This window comes from Neovison vison, chromosome 4 (assembly GCF_020171115.1).
Source record: "Neovison vison isolate M4711 chromosome 4, ASM_NN_V1, whole genome shotgun sequence".
NCBI classification, from domain to species: domain Eukaryota; kingdom Metazoa; phylum Chordata; class Mammalia; order Carnivora; family Mustelidae; genus Neogale; species Neogale vison.
The window spans coordinates 194,542,202-194,564,948 of NC_058094.1; the positions used below are offsets into that span (position 1 = coordinate 194,542,202).

Here is a 22,747-nt window from a genome sequence, read left to right on the forward strand (position 1 = left end):
AGTGTTGTCCAGGAAACTGCCATGTGTCATCCATGTGTCACCTCCAGAGCTGCTACCAGTACAGCAGTGTGCATTAGTACAACATTAAAAGCTCCTGGGGCTCCGGGGTGGCTCAGCTGGTTAAGAGTCTGCCTTCCGCTTGGGTCATGACCCCAGGCTCCCTTCTCCCTCTCCTTCTGCTCCTCCCTGCCTTGCTCATTCTCTCTATTTCTCTCAAATAAATAAATAAAACCTTAAAAAAGAAATTTTCCTTATCAATTGGTAAATAGACACTGGCTAAAGCTCCCAGAATGTCCTTTTATCACTCCAGCCACCTCAGCCCTAGGGAGCCCTGGTCAGCACTAGAGGAAAATAGCTCTGTAACTGGCCAAGGCTCCAGCATGCCTGAGGCTGTCTTATATGTCTCCCATCCTCCCTCTACTTCTCACCATCAGTGATGCTATGAGTAGGCTCAGACATGAGCCCCTCTGGGAGAAGGACTGCCGTCCTCTGGGGAAATCTGCCTGGTGCATACCAGGCCACCCCAAGGCTGTAGTGTCCTGCTGCCTGCCGCCAGGAATCCCCTGTACTTGGCCTCTCTGGGTCCATAGTATGCAATAATGGTTGAAATATTTTGACTAGTCACATGATCACAGCCATTCTACCTGCTCCTAAATCTCTGCCACTTTCAACAAGAAGATACCAGGGGTTTGTACTTACTGAAATGGTTGTGTAATGGACCCCAATATCACTTCTCTACATTCTCCTTCTCACCACTGGATGAACTGGAATTCGCAAAGAAAGGCAATGTTGAACTGGAGGGGAGGTGGCTTCTAGGCACTTTGGCTGTGTCTCCTCAACTGTTATTCAATGAACCAAACCCATTCACTGGGGCTCAAGCACTGGTGTTCCTTGGGAGGGCTGAGACCATGGCATCTTTGTTCCATCTGAGTGCTCCTCTAAAACAACTGACCATCACTAATATCTAGTGAAATTGGCTAAATAACAGCGCTCCACCCCAAAAGGGCGGGGGAATGGGGCTTTTTTCTAACTCACAGCACTCATACATGTAGATGGCTTCATTCTTGCTTTAAAGCGTGGTATGAAAATTAACAGGAAATTTTGGAAATTTGATCCAAGAATGTCCCACCCAAACATTTTCTTCACAGTCTGGTATATTATTTCAGACCCTAAATGGTGAAAAATGCCTTTTGAACATCATTCAACAACAAAGTGCGTGCTGATTTCTGTGGCGTGTTGCTGAGCTGTTGCTAATGGCACCGCACTTGTGTGCCAGCTGGGAGCGGCTTTCCTTCAATTCCAGTGGGCTGGGCGCTTGCAGTCAAAATAGCTCAGTGCATTTTTTTCTCTACCACTTCCAAGCTGCATGCCTTGGGGAGCCACTTAGGCTTTCCAAGACTCAGCTATTTATCTGAAATGAAGTTGGTGTGGGGTTTAAAGGAATGTAAAAGGCCCAGCCCAATGGCTAACATGTAATAAGAACTCAGTCATTTGTTATTTTTGTTGTTTTAATGCTCTTAGGTATTTCAGGGAGCCAAGGGGCTGCATGCAGGCAAAGTAATGGTGCATTTGGAAGGATATAGGGAAGGCTCAACCTTATTAAATATGTTGCCGGAAATTCTCCATTAGAGAAGCATTCTGTGGAGAGTCACTTTTTAAAAACGCAAGTACCTTTCCGGGTACTCTATTAAACTGTTCGTACTAATTTGCATGGATAGGATATGTGTCATTGGCCCAAAAATATAACATGTGAGTGTCCAGAGTTTTCCATCCCCCCGCAGATTGACAGTGACTGCGGAAGAAGAAAAAGAAGAAATACACTTAGAGAGCGAGATGGAGAGGTGGGGGAGGGCTCTGTGGCTGCGGAGCCCAAGGGTTCTCTGCCAGCTGGGCCTGAAGTCTGGGACCCACTTGGGGCTTTGTGGCCTGAGCATTGAGAGAGAGAGAGAGTGCTTTGGGTAAGCTCTAAACAGAGGAAACTGCAACAGTTAATATTTAGGAAGAAAGCTGATGGGAGAAGGCAAAAAAGGGGACTCTAAAGAATTCCTGCTGTGCTTGATATAATCCTCGTTTCAGGTACGTTCTGCAGGAGTAAACGCTAAGATGGAGCTTGGGTTGCTCAAGGCTTACTCCTGACCCACACCCGGGGAAGGAAGTGGGCGGAAGCAGCTGGCGGGCCTACCCAGCCGCAGCCAATCACGTGAGGAGCTCTGGTCTGACACCGCCTCTTCCGGCCTGGGGCTGCAATGCCGTGCTTTCCGCGGCCGGCCTCGCTCAGTGTCCGTGGGCGGCACGAAGACGGGACTGCTGGAGGCTGTCTGCTGACTGGACTCCCAGTGCTGAAGCGGAGGTGGGTGACACGGCTCTGTGACTACCATCTTCTCCCAGCGCAGGAGCCTCACTTCCGAACCCACTGGCATTGCAGTTCTTCTCAGTTCTTCTATGGCGTCGTGGGCTTCTCTTCCTGAGGGAGACTTGGAAGGGGGCGGTGAGCAGACGAACGGCTCTTCATTGTCTTCCTACTTTGCTGTTGGTTCTAAGTTCCCTTCGCTTTCAGCTACCACTTCTGCTGGCCTCAGTGGCCTCCGTGGTGCTGTGACCTACTACACTTTTATCCCCAAGAAGCCCAAGCTTCTGGTCACCATGCCCTTCTTCAGCTGGAGCAGCTACACCTAAGTGCCCAAGGGGGCTGCACCCATATTCCTGTCTGTCCCCATTGTGTGACAACAGGCCTACCTCCTTCTGATGATGAGAGGCAGCTACTGCCATAAGTTCTCTCCCTCCTGCTGGTTCCTGGACACAGGGAGCTTGAGATGACTGGGTGACTCTTGCTAGGTCCCCTGGCAAAAGTGGCTGCTCAGGATGCTAGGTCTTATAAGCCTGCAGAGCCCAGAACTTGAGGAGTGACAGCCCCTGTGGCCGGGTCATTGAGATGAGTGGCATGTGAGTCCACTTCTGCTTCCACTCTTATTTCTTGGTCCATCTGTTCTTTCCCCTGGAGACAGCATATAAAGCTCTTCCATCCTGGGAATATAATCTATTCCAGAGATTGGCACCCGGTCCCTTCAGAGTCATGCTCTTGACCTGGTGCTTCCAGGCACCAGCCAGTTTCCAGGAAGTTACAACATTCTCAAGCTGGCTCCTTCCGAGGAATGCGGCATGTGCTGCAGTCCCATGATCATGGGCTGACTCCTGCTCCTCCTTTGCTGTGATGTGGTCCCATGACCTGACAGCATGGTATGTGGGATCTCTTAACAGTGGATGGAATATTCTCTAAGCCCCTGAGGGTGTTGACTGGGGCCTACAGGTGGGAAAGGCAAATCTGTACCCAGAACATGCATGTATTCCTGAACTGCTGGCTTTTCCAGGATTGAAGGGGCCCAATGTAGTTAGTTTGTTGCCAAGTTAGCTAGTTAATCTCTTTGGGGTATGATGCCTTTTCAGAGGCTCGGTGGTGGTCTCTGTTGCTGGACATTCAGCAGTACCAGTAATTAACCTTAGACCTTTTCTCTTTACATTCAAAGTGAATGACCAGTAGCAAGATCGGTCTTGGTTAGTGAAAGTCCATGCTATTGGCCCAGATATTTACCTCCATCTTTGCCACTCTGGCCAAATGCCAGCACTGATCCCAGTGCTGATGACAAAGGCATCAACTGGCCTGGCTGTTCATCTACTTGATTGCTTATCGCCTTTTCTATGATAGACTCTGTCTGGTGGATGCCAACATTTGATACACAGACCTTAATACTTTGTGCCTTTGCCTGTATGTCTAACTACATTCTCTCTCCTAGACCTCTTTGTCCCCCATCTTCTGATATTTTTCCTCCCATGCCCCTGACCAAAGGCTGGCCCTTTCGATACCACCTCTGAATCCATATATATTCTAATCTTGAGCCATTTCTCTTACTACACAAAATGAATAACCAGGTGTATCTAGTTGTTGAAGAGACTTTTTCCCATTGCATATTCTTGCATCCTTTGTTGAAGATTTATCGATTATATAATTGTGGGTTTGTTTCTGGGCTCTCTGTTGTGTTAAATTGGTCTACGTGTCTGTTTTTGTGCCATTGCCATATAGTTTTGATTACTACAGCTTGATACTAGAGTATCAAGTGAAAATCTGGAATTGTGATACCTCCAGCTTCTTTATTTTTCAAGATTGCTTTGGCTATTTGAGGTCTTTTGCGGTTCCATACAAGCTTTAGGATTGTTTATTCTAGTTCTGTGAAAGATGCTGTTGGTACTTTGATGGGGATTGCATTAAATTCGTAGGTTGGTTTTGGGTAGTATGGACATTTTAACACTATTTCTTCATTCTATGTGTAAGGGATATATTTCCATTTGTGTTGTCTTCAGTTTCTTTCGTCAATAGTTTGTCATTTTCAGAGTACAGGTCTCTCACCTCCTTGGTTAAGTTTATCACTAGATATTTTATTTTCTTTGGTTCAATTATAAATGGAATTGTTTTCTTAGTTTCTCTTTCTGCTGGTTCCTTATTAGTGTATACAAATGCAATGGATTTCGGTACATTGATTTTGTATCCTGTGACCTTACTGAATTCATTATCAGTTCTAGTAGTTTTCTGGTGGAGACTCTAGAGTTTTTTATATACAGTATCATGTCACCCAGAAATAGTGCATGTTTTGCTTCCTCTACCAATTTGGATGCCTTTCATTTCTTTTCCTTGTCTGATTGCTGTTGCTAGGATTTCCAGTACTGTATTAAATAGAAGTGGTGCGTATGGGCAGCCTTGTCTTGTTCCCGAACTTAGGGGAAATGCTCTCACTTTTCCTCATTGAGTATGATGTTAGCTATGGGTTTTTATTTTTTATTTGTTTAAAAATATTTACTTATTTATTTATTAGAGAGAAAGAGAGTATGCATGCAAGTTGGGTGGGGGGAGCAGAGAGAGGGAAAGAATCTCCAAGCAGACTCTCCAGTGAGCATGGAGCCCGACACAGGACTTGCTCCCACAACCCATGAGATCATGACCTGAGTGGAAACCAAAATTTGGAAGCTCAACCTACTGAGCCACCCAGGCACCCCCAGCTGTGGGTTTTTAATGTGTGACCTTTATTATATTGAGGTATGTTCCCTCTAAACCTACTTTGCTGAGGGTTTTTACCATGAATAGATGTTGTACTTTGTCAAATGCTTTTTCTGCATCTGTTGAAATGATCATATAGTCATATGGTTTTTATCTTTTCTCTTATTGATGTGGTATATCATGTTGATAGATTTGTGAATACTGAGCTACCCAGGCATTCTGGCAGTAAATCCCTGACCAGAGTTCTCTCTGAAAGGTATTGTCAATTAAGAGAAGGAGGTACATTTACATTTTCATTTCTTTTCCTTGTTTGATTGCTGTTGCTAGGATTTCCAGTTTTTAGGTTTGGATTTTCAAGATTTGTCTTTCAATATTTGGACTTTAGGTAAACACCTATTAGGTAAACACCTTGGAGAGGTTAATGGTATCTGAGAGATGTTTGTGGCTGTAGCATTGGTAGTCCAACTTCCCATGGATATGAAGAAACTTTCCTATCTACTGTAGCCAAGGGATGTGCAACTCCCTAACACCTTTGACGTAAGAGCTAACCCACCCACATGCCTACTTACCTATTTATCCATCCATCCACCTAGCCAGTTAACATTTACCAGTACCTACTGTCTCTTAGACCCTGTGTAATTGGTGGAGACACAATGGAAAATACAGTGGTCACCATCCTTATCTGTAAGCTTATGGTGTAATTGTGAGGCAATCAAATAAAAAGGCCTTTGCAACACAATGTGATTCTGGTGCTATGAGAAGTGAGCATAGGGGTATGAATGAATATAGGTCTACCCTGATAATCAGTCCAAACAGTGCTCACCTCATCCAAACCTCTTTTTATATAGATGGTCTCCCTCGTTTTCTTTCTTCCTCTTGCTCCCAAATAACCATTTTTTCTTACCCAGTTAACTTTAAGATGAGTAATAAGTAAGGGAGTAATAGGAATATAAAATTCTTACTCTATATAAAGCATTTTAATAAAGTACGCTTAGAATATTGTAATTTTACATCAGATCCTTGCTGCTATATTATACATAAATGAGCATACTGTCAAGATCACAGTCACATGAATGTTCTAGAAACATTGTAGCAAGAAGCTCAAGTTCATTGAAATAATAGGATTAATTACCTTCTCTTCTGAGACTGGAGATTTTTCTTTCCCTGGTCACTCTCTTTAGAAAAGTTTTATTGCCTAGCCCTATCCATCTGTCTCCATCTGTCTTAGATGGTTGGTTTGGGTTTTCCTTGGTGGTTTTAGCAGTTCCGGAAACTTGTTCGCCATTATTTCTTCAGTTCTATTATGATTTGAGGTATTTTGAAAGAAGAATGGTTTGTTGCTGCGTGCATATACTGACCACATCCTCACCTGTGTCAGTGCACTTCAGAGTTCCTTTTTCACCACATCATCAATCTCTGTAATAATGACTGAGTTTTTAAGGATTACAGGGGCATTTTTAAAAAAAAATTATTTACTTATTTGAGAGAGAGAGAGAATGAAATAGAGAGAGAGAGCATGAGAGGAGAGAGGTCAGCGGGAGAAGCAGATTTCCTACCGACCAGGGAGCCCAATGTGTGACTCCAGGATCATGACCTGAGCCAAAGGTAGTTACCCAACCAAATGAGTCACTACAGGGGCATTTTTACATTTTTTTTTTTTTAACTGATGTAGTCTCCCAATTTAATAGAAACCTGGTATTCATACTTAAAGACATGGGCAATTTCTAAGATTTTGAATTTTTTGAAGTAGGACATTGCAGGAAGTATGCTATTTCTAGTTTTCTTTATAATATCTTAAGATTTAAAAATTAGAAATGAGAAGAATTTAAGAAATACTATATAGATCTGCATTGAGAGATGAGGAGAAGGGCAATTGAGTGCTATTGATTTATAGGAGAAATTTAAATATTATATTATCATTTCTGCAGTAAAGACCCCATTATAATGTTTGAACATGAGATCAGATGTCATAGTTTGTTTCTAGTGTAAGTACTGCTTTAAAAAGGTTTTAAAAATTCCAGTTGTTTCTGCTTTAGCCGAGTGGTTTCTTCAAATTCAAACTAATTTAGGGGAAAAAACCCTAAAAACTTTAAATACTCAAGAAAGATTTCTAATTTGTTATTACTGTCAGTAACACTCAAATTATTTAAAAATCTTGACTATGACTACATAGTATGTTTATATTGAAATGATGTGCAAGAAAAAGGTGTATAGAATAAATATAAAATATATTGTGGGCATGCCTGTGTGGCTCAGTAGGTTAAGTTAAGTGTCTAACTCTTGGTTTCGGCTTAGACCATGATCCTGAGATGGAGCTGAGATGGAGCCTCATGTCAGGCTCTGTGCTCAGTGGGGAGCCTGCTTGAGTTTCTGTACTTTTCCTGCTGCCCCACCCCCCGCTCTCTCTCTCTCAAATAAATAAATAAATCTTTAAAAATTACTTCGTAAATTTTTAAATTTAATATAATTTTACTTTGTTTTATTTTATTATTCTTCCAAACATCACCAAACCATCGCTCAGCTATGTGGATATGCATAATAATAATTTTTAATTCTATGTGTTTTATATTTTGCCAACTTTCTTTCTATTTTTTTTTTAAGATTTTAAAAATTTATTTGACAGACAGAGGTCACAAGTAGGCAGAGAGAGATGGGGGGAAGCAGGCTTCTTGCTGAGCAGAGAGCCTGATGTGGGGTTCGATCCCAGGACCCTTGTATCATGACCTGAGCCGAAGGCAGAGGCTTTAACCTACTGAGCCACCCAGGCACCCCTATTATGTCAACTTTCAAATTTTGCCCTTATTTATCTTTTTTGTCTTTAAGAAAGTTTATTTGTCACGGTAGGGGGAGAGAACATATTTTATTTAACAGTTTGTTAGCTTGATTTATAGCTTTTACATTTATAGACCTGTATTTTTATTCTTGTCGCAGGTTCCACAAATGCTGGAGAAAAGCCTACCTCATTCCTTAATTCAAAAAGAAAAAAAAAAAACTATGGTATTTACGGATTCTAAATTTTTTAAAAAAAATTAGAAGAAGGCACATATTAAAAATTCTGACTGCCACCCTAATCCCATCCACCACATTTTCACCTCTGCCTGTAAACCCTTTCCCAGGGAGCCCCATTTATTTTTCTACGTCATATACACAAATAAAACCATATGTAAATGTGGCTTCTTAATTACCATCTTCCTTTTTACAGAAATGTTAGCATACCTTGTATGTCACTCTAAACTTTTTTTTTTCCCAATTAATATATATTGGAAATCTTTTCTTAATAGTACATGGGCAGTTTCTCAATCTTTTAAAACCACTGTATAGCATGCAATTGTATGAATGTACTTTTTTTTTTTTTTAAGATTTTGTTTATTTATTTGACAGACGGAGATCACAAGTAGGTAGAGAGGCAGGCAGAGAGAGGAAGGGAAGCAGGTTCCCCACTGAGCAGAGAGCCCGATGCGATGCCAGGCTCGATCCCAGGACCTGAGATCATGAGCTGAGCTGAAGGCAGAGGCTTTAACCCACTGAGCCACCCAGGAGCCCCGTATGAATGTACTTTAATAATTATTTAGTCCCATGTGGAGAAGCACATTTGGATTATTTCCCATCAGTTAAAAACAAAACTACATCGACTAGACTTTTTTACATTTATCGTTTTGTTTGTGTGCAAGTCTGTGGAGAAAAAATTACAGGAAGCAGGAATGTAGTATGAAAAGGTAAGGTTGTGTTTCTGTGCTGGAATGGGGTCATTCTTCCTTGTTTAGAACAGCCCCGCTCATTGTAGCATGTTGACCTTTACTGTTCCTCTCCAGCATGTGCCGAAAGCACCCTCTGTCACAGAGCTCAGCTAATGTGGCTCTCCCACCTTTCCAGCTGCCTCTGAAGAGCTATCCCCCCAAATATACTAAATGCCATCTGTAGGGAACTGGTTAGATATATTAGGATATATACTTATTATCAATATGATCTGATCCATAGTTAAATCTTTTCAAATGCTAGGCCCTTTTCTGAGTACTTTAAGTATTGATATTCACTTGATCTTCACAGTACTCCTATGAGATAGATAGTGGTATTACTGCAATTTTACAGATGTAGAAACTGTTGCCTTGCTCCAGGCCACAGAGCTGATTGTCTGGGAACCAGGAGTTGAACCCAGGCAGACTGACTCCAAAGTCCATGTGTGACCTATCTCTTAGGCATGAGGCGCAAAATACTGTAAGTGTATTTAATTTTAACATGATTGAATTGTACACTTAAAACAGGTTCATGTGCTAAACTGTATGTATATTTTACCACATTAAAAAATTTGTTAAAACAAGAGTGAGACAGATCTATACAACCTAATCTGGAGAGAAAAAGCAATGAAGAGGTAAGTAAGGGGGAAAGGGTAGAACAATATGTAAAGGATACCTACAGTTTCATTGTTGAAATAACTTTGTTCTGTGTGTAATGTGGAAACATATGAAATATGTGTTTATAAGTAAGGAATTATATGCACAGAAAAAAGTCTAAAAGAAACATCTGGTTGTTAACTGTGACTTCATGTAGTTAGAGGGGTTAGAGAAGAAGGATGTTTTACTTCATCCTGTCATTTTTAGAAAAAAAAAATCACAGTGAGTGAATATTCCTTTGGGAATCAAATAAGCAGAGAAGATATAAGCCCCTCCCAATACCCAGCACCCCCATCTGTTCCAGGGGCTTTATGTCCTAGATCCTCTACTTTACCTCATGGACAAGAGCCAGTGCTTATTGGTCAGTTGGTCTGACATTGCTGTACAGAAATCTCTCAGTTTCTGTGTTTACCCAGCACTGGACCTTGGAATTTCTTTGTCTTCTTCCTTTATATATTTGTCTGTTTAGAAATACTCCAAGGGCTGATTATAAAATGGTTGCTTAATATTTCACCAGTATATTTATGTGTAAATTAGCTTACAGTTTTAATTAAAAGCAGCTGCTAGTGTGGGACACAGATAATACAAGTGATGGGACACATCTGGCAGTGTTTTCCCAAAGATCATGTGACCTCATGATATAATAAAGTAAATCTTTTGGTCATATTTTAACTTTTGTTTATGAGCCCAAATTATAATTTTTTGGGCTATAGAACCCTCTGGGTTATTGAGATAGGTTGGGAGTTTGGCTCTAATGTGAATGCTTTCCAACACCTGTGTTCATATACCCTCCATCTCAGTGATGGCTGTTATTTCTTGTCAACAAATGTGGACGCTATGTTCTTTCCTGTGCTCCTTATCACAACATCCCTCACCACCAGCGCTAGTCCACTAGTATTCTTCAGCCTACTTGACTTCTTTTTCTCTTCTCCAGTACTCACCTGTACTTCTCAGTTTGGTACCGTCAGGCCAACTATGAGAGTGCTGTGTGTGACCAGTCACAGACAAAGTGTTCTCAACAGGGTCCTTCATCTGCTTGAAATGCTCCAGTGAATACCCATTCCACCCAGGTCCTTCCGTGGCCCCAAGAAACCCTATATATGAACTGCACCCCCCCTTACCTCATTCTCTCTGCCTCTCTTTTGCTTGCTTACTCTGATGCCAGCACATGGGCCTCCCGCCGCTCCTTGCACATGCCAGGTACAGTCCCAACTCAGGGACTTTGCAGTTGCTGCCCTCCTGCTTGGAACGCTCTTCTTGGTGCTGCCTGACTCATTCATCTCTTTCTGTTGTTTGCTCAAGTGTGGCATTTCCACAGTGAAATCTGCCCTGACCACTGCAGTCCACTCAATGCCCCATCTTTATTCTTTTTTTCTCCTTTATTTTCTCCCCTAGTAGGGATTTTATCTCTTTTATACACTGATGAATTCCTGGCATCTTCAGTATTAGCAATTAGTTACATTAAATATTTCAGGAATGATTTTATTATACCTTTTAGTTTCATGGGTCTTCAGGTTGTCTAAGCCATTTTCATTGCAGCTTGGTCTTTGAGGTCTTTTTATTTTCTCTGTTAAGTGTGTGTGTATGTGTGTGTGTGAGAGAGAGAGAGAGAGATCACTATTACAGATGGTTGAAGTAACTGATTATTCTATGATGACTCCTGGGGCAGGAAGCTGAAAAGGAAAATCCTCAAAGAGAAGGATTATGAGGGTCAGTCACATGAAGTCAAGGGGAAGGTAGAAACAAAGCAGGCCACATCCCAAGGGACTTTGGGGAATTTCAGAAGTCTCTGTGTCCCACATGCCCAAATCTAGCTTCAGGCTAGAACAAGGTCACTTATGTTAATACTGGTATCTCTGATAGAAGCCCTCCAGAGTTATACTGGCAGGAGCAGCTTACCCCAATTTCCCTAGTTGTAACAGGTTTTAATTCAGGCAGTCATCAGAATCGAGCCCTCTTGGCACTAATTTCTTAAAAGAGAACTCTACTTTTAGGGGTACAGTGAGTCAAAGTAAAAGACCTTAAATAGCCACCCACTCCTTTATGCTCACATCTGAGGGTAGGGTATTTTTCCTGGATGACTCTGCTGTAGCCCAGGTTGGGTGACGGGGGTTCTTCTGTGCAGAAATAGCAGGTGGTGTGGCAGATGCTCTTCCTCCCACCATCTTTGAGGCCACGCAGAACAGTCCCTTGACATAGTTGCAGGGAAGGCATAAAGAGCTGGGTCAGGTTTGACATGGCCTTTCTCAGGTAGAGGCCCCCTCCAATGACTCATCTGCTGTCCTGGCATGATATGGTATGAATGACATTATTATAATGGGGTCTATTTCTCTACTTCAGAAGAGGAACATATTCTGAGATTGGTTAAATCCTGTATCTGGTTGACTCTAAGGGATTAAAAAAGGATAGCCCTTTTATGTCTCTGTTCATTTAAAAAAAAACCCACATGATTTCTGGATAATCTTTGATTTCTGTAAATGTGCTTAGCTAATTCTCCAGTCTTTCTCCCTCTATTGATTGAGTGCCTGTGGTACACAACACATGAGGTTATACTGTTGGTCAGAGGACCTTTGGAACACTTTTGTCCTTCTTAAACATAGTCATTTGATACAAGCCCTGTGGACATAATGTTTGTCAGAAATGGGCCATTTCCATGATACGTTCTAAGGTTGGATTTGCTAACATTTTGCATTTGCTAAGCACTAAGAAAAGAAGTTTAATAATTCCAATTATCAATGAAAATGAATAGAAATATAGCAACACAGATTACAGTACATTAATATAAATATGAGTTATGAAGCATATCTGGAGAAGAGAACATTTTTAAGATTATTTGTTCTAGGATTTGATACCTGAGACTTTATCTTTTAGATTCCCTCTATTCTCTCTTATTCTTTCCCTCTCTCTCGCTGCGTTGCAAAGTTTTTTGCTGACATTGAATTGCTTTTTTCATCAAGTAGGGGGATGTTTGGTTTGTTTACTAGTTTACTCGCATAGTATTACAACTCTGTTCAAATATATATTGGTGTGATATTTTCTAAAGTGTTCTTAGACTATGATATATGTAAATTTTCCTTATGGACTCACACTCAAGGGTGCATTGTTACTTAACATTATTCTATCTGTTGTTATAATCCACTAGTGACATGTGATATTTTTCTTTTATTATTATAGAAAACATAACTAAAATTGTAATTAAAGCAGTTGATTGAACAGTGTATAAAATATATAACATAATCTCATACTTAGGTATTACTGATTATAATTCAACATAATGAACTATTTTTAAATTATTCATTGTTATTTATTTGCACTGAAAGAAAGCTTATTTTGAGGTTTTTGGCTCTCTGCCTAGACATTTTATTTTTTTAATTTTTTTTAAAGATTTTATTTATTTATCTGACAGACAGAGATCACAAGTAGGCAGAGAGCAGGCAGAGAGAGAGGGGGGGGGAAGCAGGCTCCCTGCTGAGTAGAGAGTCCGATGTGGGGCTCAATCCCAGGACCCTGGGATCATGACCTGAGCCAAAGGCAGAGGCTTTAACCCACTGAGCCACCCAGGCGCCCAGCCTAGACATTTTAGTGTGGGAAATAAAACAATGCTGAATTCTGTAGTAGTATATATATGTATGTATATACACATACACATTTCATTTCTTTTCACAGATTTCCTCCCTGGATGAGACAAAAGTTCTACCTTACCAGTTAGAACTTGTTAGTGAAACTACTCATTTGGGTCGGGAAATCGTGAAGTACATATAATGCCCTGAGGTTTAATAAGCAGTTTCTGGAAAGTTGCAAGGCTGTTGTTGGGTAGCTATTACTATGAGGATGTTATTATTTGATTAGCTCACTACAAGGGAGTCTTTTTCTGAGATCTAGCCCTGGATCACTGTCTGCATTTGAGAGTGTTCTCTCCTTAGTTGTAGGAGTAATCCAGCCATTCATTCTGGAAGATCAACCCAGGGATGTCGCTGTGTTATTCACATAGAAAAAAAAAAAATCACAGGTTTGCTTAACCCCTTTTATGCTGGTAAAAAGTGAATTTCCAGTTTACAGTGTTGGTGAGCTTGTGAAAAAATTGGAACCCTCATACATTGCTGATTGATATGTAAAGTGGTGCAGCCACTTTGAAAAACAGTTTAACAGCTCCTCAAAAAGTCGAATATAAAGGTCCCATATGACCCAGCAAGTCTACTCCTAGATTTATAACCCAGAGAACTGAGAATTGAAAACATATGTCCATGCAAAAACTTGTGCACAGGTGTTCATAGCAGCATTATTCATAATAGCCCAAAAGTGGAAACAACCCCGATGCGTATATCAACTGAGGTAGGGATAAGGGGTGTTGTATCCAAAGAATCTGGCATTTTTTTGCTACCGAGAAGGACTGAAGCACTGACACATGCTGTGATGTGGGTGAATCTTGAAAACATTATGCTAAGTGAAAGAAGTCAGTCACAAAAAGCTCCACATGGTATGATTCCTTTATATAAAGTGCCCAGAATAGGTAAATCTGTAGTTAGAAAGTAGACTAGTAGCTTCTAGGGGATGGAAGGAAGGGGAAATTAGGGGTGACTGCTAATGAGTATAGGGTTTCTTTTTGGGATGATAAAAATATTTTGCAATTAGATAGTGACAATGGTTACACAATTCTGGTGACTGTACTAAAAACCATTGAATTGTACAGTTAAAAACCCTTATTCAACAGAAATAAAACATCCACACAGAGACATGCATGTGAATGTTTATAGCATTCATAATAGCCCCGAACTAAAAACTCAAATGACTATCATCTAGTGAATGGATAAACAGAATGTGATATACCCATAGAATGAAATACTATTCAGTGATATATTAAAACAAAGTGCTGATAGATGCTGCAACATGGATGAATTTCAAAAACATAATGCTCAGTGAAAGAGGTAGGAATAAGAATCACATACTGTGTGATCCTATTTATTTATTTTTTTAATAAGATTTAATTTATTTATTTGACAGACAGAGATCACAAGTAGGCAGAGGAGCAGGCAGAGAGAGAGGAGGAAGCAGGATCCCCGCTGAGCAGAGAGCTGGGTGCGGGGCTGGATCCCAGGACTCTGGGATCATGACCTGAGCTGAAGGCAGAGGCTTTAACCCACTGAGCCACCCAGGCAGCTCTGTGTGATCCTATTTAAAGAAAATATCCAGAAAAGGAAAATTGATAGGCATAGAAATAAGATCTGTGGTTGCCTAGGGTAGTGGGGATTAAATGTAAATGGGCCCTGGGGAGCTTTATGGGTTGATGGAAACATCCTAATGTCCTAAAGCTGGGTTTTGGTGACGATTGCATAACTATAGATTTATCAACAGTCATTGACATAACTGTATAATGGGTGAATTTATGGTATATAAATTAGATTTCAAAAAAGTTGTTAAAAACCTCGACAACAGAATTGGCTATAAATTCCTTTAGACTTTCCCCAATTTCCTTGCTGTAAGGATGCATATTTTCTACATGCCATAGGGTATGAATGGATGTTTTGAGCAATACTAGCATCAGATTTCTCCTCAAGAAACTGATTTGAAAAGAACAAACCTCTCTCAGATGTCGCAATGCTAGTGTGTCCCTCAAGTAGTCAGATCCCTGTGTTTGTTCTGTCTGATATGTGACTCTTCCTTGTCTATGCTATGCAGGCTCTGCGAAGCTTCTGATGGGGGAAGGAAGTGAAGACTAGAGGAGTCTCAAGACAATTCCCAATTCACAGAAATAAACACGTCCCTCCCTTCCATGTTAATGGAAATTTCCCCTAATTAAGGTTTCCTAAAACTAACACAAACTTCATTTATAGAGGCCCTTTGACCATTCTACTGGAGATACTGGTATGATTCAGGGCTGTCAAGAAAGAGCAACTTTCCCTGCATTGATCGAGCCCTGTATAAAAATACCACACCAAAAAGGAACAAGTCGTGTACCGTACACAAAAATGTCAAAAAACATACACACAAGCAGTTGTGCCCACGGAGGAAACCTGAGTTGAGGAATAACATATGAATGATTGTTTGGGGGTTTTCTATTAGTTTAAATGTGTCAGTGACCAAACATTTTTTTATGCATAGTTGTCTATCATTCTTCTTTTTCTATTCAGACCCATTGCTCCCGCAGTTTTCTTCTCTTATTTACCAACTTTTCTCTTTCTTTTAGATCATACCTGTTAGTATACAAACAGGCTGTGCTATCCCTATTAAACAACAAAAACAATCTTTAAATTTTAAAAACCCTCTTGACCATACATCTCCCTCTGGCAGCTGTCCCATTTTTCTGCATCTTTTTTTTGGGCAAAACTCTCAAAAGACTTGTCTGTGCTTCCCAGTTCCAATTTGGCTTGCCCAATCTACCAAAACTTGGCTTGTTGAGATCAATAAGCACTTCTACTCTGCTTATTCAATGGCCGCCTCCTAGTCTTCCTTTTATTTGACCCATTAACCACACTTAATCTATGTGACACAGTTGATCACCCCTTCCTTCTTGAGACTATTCTTCCCTGGGCTTCAAGGGCACTATACTCTTCTGGCTTCCCTTTTTTCCCTTCTCACTGTTGCTTTTTTGTTTCTTTCCTGGTTCCTTCTTATTGTCATGATCTCCAAACACTGGAAAGCTCTTGGCTTAGTCCACAGACCTGTGTTTGCCATCTATGTTCACTCCTTTGGTGGTCTCATGCAGGCTCATGACTTTAAATACCGTCTGTGGACCATCTGTGCTCCGCTCAGACCTCTTACCTCAACTCCGGACTCAAAGAGCCCAGTGTCTCCTGGACACACCTACCTGGATGAGATTTCTAAAGCATCTCACTCTTAAAATATTCAAGCCTGATCTGGCCCTCTATTAACTCTCTGACCTATTCTCTGTGGCTCCCTGGTGCCCGCTCATGCTGCCCAGTGCTTTTCAAACATGCCAGGCATGCTTCCACTTTAGAACCTTTGCATTTGCTGTTCTCGCTTCTTGGAATACTGTTCCTCTCAATGCACATGGCTTGTTTCCTCTCCTCCTTCAGGGATTTGCTCAAAGATCCTGTTTTTACTAAGGCTTCTCCTGAATACTCTTTTAAGAAATAACAGCTCACGCATGCCTTAAACTTATGAGTAAGAAAAATAACAGCTCACGCTGCCTTAAGCCCTTTCTAACCTCCCTTCCTATCATTTTTTTTCCTGATAGCACTTAATCACCATCTCACATACTATTTATTTTTTTGCTGATTTGTTACTTATCTTCCCTCACTAGCTTGTAAATTCCATAAGAGCAGGGATTTTTTAAAATCACTCTTACTTTCTGTTCATCCCTTCTCTTCAGTTTTTAAAATCACTCTTACTTTCTGTGTCTAGAATAGTGCCTGGCACGTAATAGGCATTCAGTAAATATTGTTTGAATGAATAAATCTTAGAGTGCTTGGAAATGTAAAATTTCCTTTATGACTTAGGGTCATCTATATTTGGGTAGTCTTTTCTTCTCCCATTCTCATCAGAGTGGAGTTTTACACTTTCTCTTCTCTCGTACTGCTGTTCCTTGAACATACTTTTATGATTGGACCCTTCACACTGAGTTCTATTTTATTTGTAAGCATGTCTGCCTTCCTTTCCACACTGTAGGCTCTTTAGGGCAGCAACTGTATTTCATCCATTTCTAAGTCCCCACTACTTTGAATAGTTTCTGGAAGTAGTTAGACACCAGTTAAATGTCAGTTCGAATGAATTGCCCACACATAAAAGAGTAGGTGCAGACACAGAGTGTGGGACATTTGAGTCAAAGTGTGATTGAGTTTGTTGTTCTACTCCGTGCAGTTAATGTCACCCTCCTTTTCTCTCAGCTTACTGAATCATAGGATCAGAGTACTTCTGCTTGGCATGTGAAGTACAAGTAACTGGCTGTCTCCTCCACATTCTGCTCCCTCTACACAGTAGAATCTCCCTTTATCCCATTTCCAAGAGTTAAGAACAGAGGCACAGCTCCTTGCCTTTCCTCTTTGCCTCCTTCTCTACTTACAGCACCCCCACCTCCAACTGAGGCTTCAGACAGGACTGCCCCATCCTGCTCCCAGCTCCCTTCTTCATCCCTTCAGTGCAGGATCCTCCAGGCTCTGCCCTGAGCCCCTTTCTCATTTCACATACTCTTTCTTGTCAATCTTATCTAGCCCTCCACTTCCACCTATGGAAATAGCATCAAACCTATGATTTTAGATAGAATTTAGGAATATTTAGTACTAAACACCTTCTAGACAACTCAAAATTTAGCTTCCCAAACTTAGCATTTGCAAACTGTCTTCACAATTTGTACCTTATCAGACTATTGCCAATATATTTTAGTATTCCTTAAAAACCAAGATGCCTTTTTTTCTTCATTTAGCCAAAGAAATAATGTCAGTGAAATCAGGGTTTTCTTGTGCAATATATTTTTTTTTTTTTGGAAAACACCTGAAAATAAATATAAAATAGTAAAATGAGGTTTCTCTGTGGACCATCTAAAATCCTGAAGTGTACCATGCTTTGGGGACCTTGGATTTAACACAGCATTTTTACTTTGCAGAGGAGGCAGCCAAAGATCAAAGAGGTTTAACAACAAAACTTGGGTTGGCCGTGAGCCTTGACTCTATCCTTGACCCCGTGATATTCAGCCCCGTACCCTCTCCAGAGCCAGAGACTAGTTTTCCTAATTCCTTGCTTTCATATCTCATTAGATATCCCAGCAACATGCTAGACTTGGTCCTAAACAACTCATTTTCCCCCCATTCAAAAGCTGTTCCTCTTTTTGGCTTCTGTTGTTGCTACCCAGACTCCAAGCATCTGCTTGATTCTTCCACTCCTATATCCAACTGCTGAGATTATCAGTTTTACTCCCTCATTATCTGACCTGTCAGTGGCAAAGCTGTCCTGTGAAACCCAGTGGCAGCCAGCTTTCTCACCTTTGAGTCCTCTTAGTACTTTGCATGTTTCAGTTGGTGGCATTTATTATATACTACCTCTCATCTTCATTTTATCTGTGAACTTATCAGCAAACTTTTTTTTGAAGGAAGGATTTAATTATCATTGACTCTCCAGTCTCTTGCACATGTATACAGTGTTCTGTGTAAATGAATGTTTGAGTGAATGACTCAATCTATCAATCAATCAACAGATGAATGGATGAATGAGTTAACTGCAATTAAGGCAAGGTAAAAGCAGCATGGGAGCTATGATTTTAAAGTAATCATTTTGTTAGTACTTTGGTTGCAGATTTTTGGAAAACAACTTACATGTAGGTTTTCTTGATGTTTTATGAACTCAAAGGCAATGTTAGTATAGAATAAGTGGAACTTTTCTCAGGTGTGAAATATGAGCATTTTTTTTTCAATTTATTTATTTTCAGAAAAACATTATTCATTATTTTTTCACCACACCCAGTGCTCCGTGCAAGCCGTGCCCTCTATAATACCCACCACCTGGTACCCCAACCTCCCATCTCCCCGCCACTTCAAACCCCTCAGATGGTTTTTCAGAGTCCATAGTCTCTCATGGTTCACCTCCCCTTCCAATTTACCCAAATTCCCTACTCCTCTCTAACGCCCCTTGTCCTCCATGCTATTTGTTAATGCTCCACAAATAAGTGAAACCATATCATAATTGACTCTCTCTGCTTGACTTATTTCACTCAGCATAATCTCTTCCAGTCCCGTCCATGTTGCTACAAAAGTTGGGTATTCATCCTTTCTGATGGAGGCATAATGCTCCATAGTGTATATGGACCACATCTTCCTTATGAGCATTTTTAACTTGAAGAAAGCTATAAAAACCCAGCTTATTGGGATGCCTGAGTGGCTCAGTCAGTCAAGCTGCTGCCTTTGGCTCAGGTCATGATCCCAGGGTCCTAGGATCAAGTCCCGCATCAGGCTCCTTGCTTGGCAGGGAGCCTGCTTCTTTCTCTGCCTCTGCCTGCTGCTCTGCCTGCTGCTCTGCTTGTGCACTTGCAAGTGCTCTCTCTCCCTCTCTCTCTCTGACAAATAAATAAAATCTTAAAAAAAAATCCAGTTTATTATTGGTCACTGTGACTTATAATGAAGGTACAGTCTGTTAGTCAAACAATTAAGCTGTTTGAAGTATGCACAGGAGGATAATCAATAAATATATTAATTACTTTTTCAGGGCATGAGTACTCCCAGCATTCAGCTCTTAACTGAAGCGTGTGTGCTGTCTTGGTAGCAGAAGTGTAAGTCTGTAATACTGTTATTATGACACATTATTTACAAGTTACTAAATTGGGAAGCTCTAGAATTATGTTCTTAAATATTTTTTGTCTTATACTAATTAGAATGCCAGATCTTTGTTTCTTTGGCCAGTTAATTCCTTATTTCCTTATATCATTTAAAACCAGGCTTAAACCTATACCCCTGGGGCAAAAAATACATTATATGTTAATAAAAATAATTTTTTAAAAATCAGGCTTAAATCTTATCTTCACTATGTCATTTTCTCTGGTTTCCTGGGGAAGAACCTAGGCATTTTCCTTGAACCACTGCCACAGGTGACTCTGATGCAAAGGGTTCCCATGCCATACTTTGTGTCAATTTGCACAAGACTAGAAGTGTTTTAAGAATGAAAATCTTCCTTCATTTATATCTGTAGGACCTGTGTAGACTATGTTCTGTACATAAACATATAATGAAAGTATAGTCTATGAGTCCAACAATTAACCTATTTGAAGTATAAGTAAGGAATTATAAGCAGACACTCAATATATGGATACACGTTGAATGAATGACCTCAGCCACTGTGTGTATATCACTAAAACACCCAAATCTTAGTTTTGTTTTTTAATACAATTCTGTAGTAGCTGCTTTCTTGCTATGTGCCTGTTATGCAGTATTAAAGCATTTTTACTATTATTCCAGCATCAGTACACGATAATTTATTTATTTTTTTAAGATAATGTTTACTTACTTCGTAAAACTCAATTACAAAGGTAATAAGTGCTTATGGTAGAAAACATGGAGACAAAAGACCCAAAGAGAAAACTCTGAGAGATGCCCATTGCTAACATATGGGCCATGCTATGATTGAATTATACATAGCTGTGCTTTACATTTTTTAATACAGAATTATCTTTTATTGCCTGTCTTTGCAGAAGATAGGTGAAGATAAAGAACAGTTTCAGACATTTTGTAAGTTGTAAAGAGTGAGGACATGTTTGAGGAGAAAGTACTTTCTCAGCTTCTTAATTAAACATTTTACTTTATTCATTAAGACTGTTGTTGAGGCAGCAGAAACTAATTCTCACTAAATTGACCAAAAAGAAGCTTTGTGGGAAGAATCCAGGAGTCTCATGAGATTGAAGAGAGCCTGAAGAACAGGGTTAATAATAGGGATCTAGTGGTCTTGGCCTGGCCTGCATTCCTGGCTTGCACCTTTGTTCTGAAGAATCAAAGTACTAGGGGCAACTGGGTGGCTCAGATGGTTAAGCTCCTGCCTTTAGCTCAGGTCACAATCTCAGGGTTCTGGGATCAAGCCCTGCATTGGGCTCCCTGCTGGGCAGGGAGCCTGCTTCTCCCTCTCCCTCTGCTGTTCCCCATGCTTGTGCTCTCTTGCTCTCTCTGCCAAATGAATAAGTAAAATTAAAATCTTAAAAAAAAAAAAAAAGAATCAAAGTACTAGGAGAGAATGGTTTTTATTTTGTTTTGTTTTGTGGAATTTAGGCTACATAAAATTAGCTGGACTTGGTGATAGACTTGAGTATGAATGGACAGGGCAAGAGGGACCAGGCATAATTTCCAGGTTTTTGGTTGCATAAATACATTGCTAATGGTGTCATTTCCTAAGATTGGGAACAGTGAAAGATGACCAGGTTGGCTAAATCTTGGGAGGGGTTGCATGAGTGGTTTCTTCTGAGGCATGCTGAATTTCAGGTGCCTTGAGACATCAAAAGATGTTAAGTAGGTAACAAGATATATGGGTTGTGCCACACATTTTCTGTCTTTGCCTCCAGATCTCCCTCCACCCTGCTTGTAGCCCTGGGAGGGTGACCTGCATCAACAAAACTCCCTTTGCCTCTGGCTTCAGATCAGGTTAGTTCAGTGGGATACACTAGCAGGAGATCAAAAGAGGAAAAGGAGTGACTTTTGTCTTTGTTTTCTTGGCTTCATCCCTGCCTCATTGCTGTGGAAAGGCTGTGTCCCTGAACCAAAGGTCACAGCTCTCATCAGACACCTTCCCCTGCAAGCCTTGTCTTTCCAGGTTCTGGCTGCATTCTTGCTAATTACAGAACACTGTTCTACCTCTTTTAATTTCCCTGTATCCTGTCTACACACTTAAGTTGTGCCAGTCTGAGCATATCACTCATTTCTGCCAGAGTCCTGACTGATACATGCGTATAGAATTCAATGGACGGGTTCGGGCTAGAGATGTATTTTGTGGACCCTCTGTTTATAGATGTAGCAGATGCTGGTGTGGATGATAAATTCATTTGTGGGAGAGCACAGTCAAGAAATGGAGAGGACTTAGGACCGAGCTTTAGAACACTCTGCCTTCCCTCTCCCTAAAACAGGGAGGTGAAAAGAAGGACCGGATAGGACTGAGCTTCAGAACACTCTGCCTTCCCTCTCCCTAAAACAGGGAGGTGAAAAGAAGGACCGGATGAAAGGAGACTCTAGAGATCCCCCCCCTTGGATCCATTAAAGAGAGAATGTGTTCATGACCACCCACCTTGACCTCACACAGTGATAGAGAGGCAGTTCAATAAAAGGAAATAAGAATGATTTAAAAATGGGAGAGTGGATGCTGGGTGGCTGGATCTAACACACCACATGTCCACATGCATGTAGGCATACACACCTATATAACTTTATTAAAATGGGTTACAAATATTCTTGCTTTGTCACCAATATTAATTCTGTTGTGGGTGACAGGAAATCTAAAATGGTAGTGATATAAACAAGATGGCCATTTATTTCTCTGTCAAATGAAGTTTGGAGATAGTTCAGGGCTGACTATCTAGAGACAGCATTCATGTGTCTATGATCAAGGTCCCCTCTATATTGTTGGCCTGCTATTCTTGGTATGCAAGTGCCATCTCATGGTTCAGGTTCATGGTTCTTGTGCTTCAGCCATCTTCTCTGCATTTAAGCCAGTAGGACTCTTCCAAGATACTACACATAACACTACTGCTTATATCTCATTGGCTAGAGCTTAGACAAATGACCATATCTACTAGTAAACTACCAAGAAATATCTTTGTTTCAGATGGCTGTTTAAAATCAGAAGTTCTAATATAAAGGAAATAGGGGAAAATAGAAATTGCGACTTTTGG

At 40.6% G+C, this 22,747-nt stretch overlaps 1 protein-coding gene across 1 annotated transcript in view; it reads left to right on the forward strand.

Moving 5' to 3' along the window:
* Positions 1 to 2,333: 2,333 nt before the first annotated feature.
* The window catches only part of IFRD1 (interferon related developmental regulator 1), a 93,216-nt gene continuing 72,802 nt past the window's right edge, over positions 2,334 to 22,747 (forward strand). Inside the window, exon 1 of the mRNA XM_044246400.1 lies at positions 2,334 to 2,350. The gene's annotated coding sequence lies outside the window, so the exon portion shown is untranslated. The remainder of the gene's footprint in view (positions 2,351 to 22,747) is intronic.